This window comes from Elephantulus edwardii, unplaced genomic scaffold, assembly GCF_000299155.1.
Source record: "Elephantulus edwardii isolate Elephantulus edwardi_28Jun2011 unplaced genomic scaffold, EleEdw1.0 scaffold00059, whole genome shotgun sequence".
NCBI lineage: Eukaryota > Metazoa > Chordata > Mammalia > Macroscelidea > Macroscelididae > Elephantulus > Elephantulus edwardii.
Genome location: NW_006399809.1, coordinates 663,313 through 667,830, shown reverse-complemented (window position 1 = coordinate 667,830; position 4,518 = coordinate 663,313).

Below are 4,518 nucleotides of genomic sequence, written 5' to 3'. Positions count from 1 at the left end.
AACAACAACAACAACATTCCTACTTACTAGTTAATGAATACAAGATAAAATAACCAATTCATACAGTCTGTAACACTTTTTACAATTCCTAAAACAAATCTTAACTTAATCATTGAGACTAGTGTGAATATAGTTCTTTTCCAGATGGATAGGAGGAATAGCAAATAATCTGTCCCTTTTTGTTGGCAACTAAGTTGTGACCATGAGAGAATCAAGCTTGGGAACAAAGCTGAGAAATAAAAGAGGACAGGAAGGAGAGAGGCAGAGAAGTGCAGTAAGATATCTGATAGCACCATGCCAGGGACCAGCCCTGCTTTGGCACTCTGGTAAAATGAGGTAATAACTGTTGTTTAAATCCACTTGAAACTCAGTCTTTACTATTTGCAACTGAAAGTCATGTAACCAGTATATCTGGATTCTGGTCCTGTATCTGCCACAAAGTAATCATATGACCTTGAGTAATCCCTGCATCCTCTCCAGGACTGATCAACTTAGTGCATAAAACAGCAAGAAGCAGAGAAATGCATGGTCCATTAATGAGATCCTTAAAATCCCAAAGATCTGCTTGAGTTAAGAGCTAGCAATAGGAAGTTGTTACAGCAATATTGCTCACCAGTAGTCCTTGGTGGTCCTGACAAATATGGCTCAGAAGTATGACTAACCCGTGTGACTCGTCATGGAGCTTTGAGAGCCCTCAAGAGGAGATGATATCTCATTTGCCTACATGGATGTTGGATACATATTGCTTTAGGGTATGTTAACTTAAATGCTGGTGACTCACAGCCTCCTGCTGTCCCTCGAAGATATAGACATGACTGCAGCACAGCTCAATGTAATATTTCCCCAATATGCTCAATTCAGTGTATTACTTTCTATTTTTGTTATTGTATATATCCCCACTGATTTTTCATAACTTTTAACACCTCTAGATTTTTTTTCTTTAAGAAGTGAAGCTAACTGCACTTTCAAGATTCCTTTCCCCTTCCATTACATTCCCAATGAATTAATTATTTTATGGTCTAATCCATTATCCATTTATCCATCAATGCCAAAACTCAGTTGCTTTCCAATTGACTTATACTCATGGAAACTCCATGTGCATCTGAGAAGTATTTCCTAGGGTTATCAATAGCTTAATGTTTGGAAGTAGATTGCTAAACCTGCATTCTAAGGTGCTTCTGTATAGACTCAACATACAACCTATTGAATTGTAACTAAGTTTATTAACTGTTCATACTTTGAAATCACCTTAGATTCTTCTTTCCTGCTCATCCCTAAATGTAATGAGTGATTAACACTTTCCAGTTTACTTTCTGGTGTTTTCTTCTTTAACATTTTCTACTAATTTATTTATAAAATTCTAATACATCATTTTCAAGAACAAACTCTATTTTCCTCATTCTCCCACCCAACACATTGTACAAGTCCATGATTTATCCACCGCTCCCTGTTTCCATGTTCATGTGATGATGAATAATGCCACTACAAGCACTGATGTACAGATCTCTGTGTTTCAGTTGTAATATCTTTGGGGTATATTTCTAGTAGTAGAATAGCTGGGTCATATGAAGTTTCTATGTTCAAATTTTTGCGGCAATGCCAAACTGTCTTCCAGAGTGATTGCACCATATTTTTACTAGTTTCTTTATAAAATTCTAATAAAAATTCAAACACATTGTTTCAGTTTTCCTCCCCCCCAACAAATTGTACAATCCGATGATTAATCCCCACTTCCTCCTGCACATCCTCATCCCTCTGCTTCCAGCCTCTCCCACCCCTCTTGGATCCTTATACTCATCCTACAATAATGGTTTCATACAATATTTATCCTTGTGGGACTGAGTTAGTTCACTCGGCGTAATGCTCTCCAGTCCCTCCCAAGTTAGGTAACAAGTTACAAAATCATTCCTCCTGAGTGCTGGATACTATTCCATTTTTTTGTGAATGTACCATAATTTCTCAATCCATTTGTTTGTGGTTGGACCTATGGGCTGTTTCCAAGTTCTTGCAATAGTGAATAATGCTGCTATGAAAAGTGGTGTACAAATCTCTGCTTGTGTCTCAGTTCTCATTTTCTCAGGGTTTATTTCAAGTAGTGAAATGTCCAGTTTATTTTCTAAATAACTTTCAATTCCTTTGTATACTCACATCCTCTCTGTAGTTGTTTATCTTGTTTGTCAAGATTATTGTATTACCTCTTAAAGAGTGTCACAACCAAACACATTACCCACTACACACACTAAAATCAGAACATACTTATCAAACCCTATTTTCCAATATCTTACCTTTTATCTCAAACTCTTCAATAACACAGTGTTTATTTTATGATGCATTCTACATTTTAATTGACCAATTGGTATGAAGTTGTTCTGCTAACCCAAAGGTCACATCTCTCTTGTGGTTTGGAGAAAGACAGGCCATCTATTCCCTTGGGATTTACAACCTGGGAAACTTTTGGAGATCAGCTATCAGTTTGGTCCACTTTAGTGACAATAAAATGGGAAGAGAAAATTTAATATAGATTAGAAAGTCCTTTCCCATCTCATTTTTGAATCTCAAGAAACCGCTTCACTGTTCTCACCATGTTAGAGAGAAATAACCTACAAAGTGCATGGTTTTTTATTGCGTCCCCCTCCCCCCGATGGAATCATATCTCTGTACTTCTTGTTGGCTTTATTGTTATTGTATATGCCATAGAGTTGCTTGCAACTCATAGCTACCCTATGCTCAACAGCTCTGAATCCAGTCCTACCCTTTGCCAAACTCACTACTATCCCTGATAGACCTGCCCGTATTCCCCAGTTACTGTGTCAATTCTCTCATCCAAGGTCTAGCTTTCCCAAATTTTCCTCCATCCGTACAAGCATGATGTCCTTTCCCAAGGGTTGGTCCCTCATGAAAACATTCCAAAAGTAGGTGAGATGGAGCTTCAAAATTCTTGCCTCCAGAGAGCAACTTAATTTCATCCTCTCCAGGACAGACCTGTTCATTCTTTTGGAAGTCCATAATATGTTCAATACTCTTCTCCAACACTAAAACTCAAAGGCATTGATCCATCATCTCTCATCCTTATTTGTTGTCCAGCTCTCTGACGCACAACAAGTAATTGTGAAGATCACAGCTTGGATCAGGGGCACCTTAGTCTCTAGACTAACATCTTTGCATTTCAACATTCTAGAGATGATAGTAACCTTCCTAATCCAATTTGTCTTTTGATTTTCTAGCTGCTTATTTCAACAGTGTAGATTGTGGAGGCAAGCCGACTGAAATTGTTAATAATCTCAATCTTTCCCCCATCTATCATGGTACTACCAATTGGCCCAGTGGTGAGAATAATTTTCTTCTTGATGTTGGGCTTTAATCCATATTGAAGACTACAGTCTTTGACTTTTTGCAGTAAATCCTTTTGGTCTTCCTCAGTTTCAGTGAGCAAGGTTGTGTCATCTATGTAACATAAGCTGTTGACAAGTCTTCCTCCAATTTTGATGCTGGATTCTTCCTCATAAAGCCCAGCTTCCTGAATGATCCGTTCCATGTACAGACTGAAAAGGTATGGAGAGAGGCTGCATCCCTGACACACTCTTTTCCTGATTTTGATCCATACAAGGTTTCTTTGCTCTGTTCTGATGATTGCTTTGTGATCCATATATAGATTTCTCATGAGCACTGTCAGGTGTTCTGAGATTCCTATTCTTCTCAATGTTAGCTACAATTTGTTCTGATTCAGACAGTCAAATACCTTTGCCTAATCAATGAAACACAGGTAGATATTCTTTATTAGAAATAAAAATTGTATTTATAAGTTTATTTACAAAGTTCATGTACATTGTTTTTCATGCCAGATGTTTCCCATTTCCTTTACCCACCCCTCCCTCTACCTGTCAAATTGTATGACTCTATGATTGACCCCTGACCATCCTTATCTCTTCGCTCCTACCCTCCCTGCCTTTGATCCTAATACATATTTTATTAGTTATCTATTTCTACAGTAATTATCTTATACAGGATTTCTCCTACAGGACTGAGTTAGTTCACTTATCATAATGCTCTCCAGTCCCTCCAAAGTTGCAGTTGTTGTTAGGTGCCATCGAATTGAATATGACTCGTAGCAACCCTATGAATAAAATATCTTAAACTTGCTGTATCCTGCACCATTCTCACACAAGAACCCCTTGCAGCAGGCACCATGTCAATTCACCTGGTTGAGGTTCTCCTTCTTCTTTGCCAACCCTCCACCCTTCCCAACAACATATCCTTCTTTAAGGAATAGCACCTTCTAGCAACATGACCAAAGTATGTGATGTGAAGCGAAACTGAGGCTTAAAAAATGGAAATAAGTCCAAGATAAGGTTTCGAATCAATTCCATTTGAATTAAAAATTATCTTAAGGATAAGTTTGAGGCATTGAATACCAATGATTGAAGACCAAATGAGTTGTGGGATTATATCAAGTTGGTTGTCCATGAAAAAAAAGTAAAATGTGATGACAAAAACAAAGCAGAAACAAAAATCAAAATG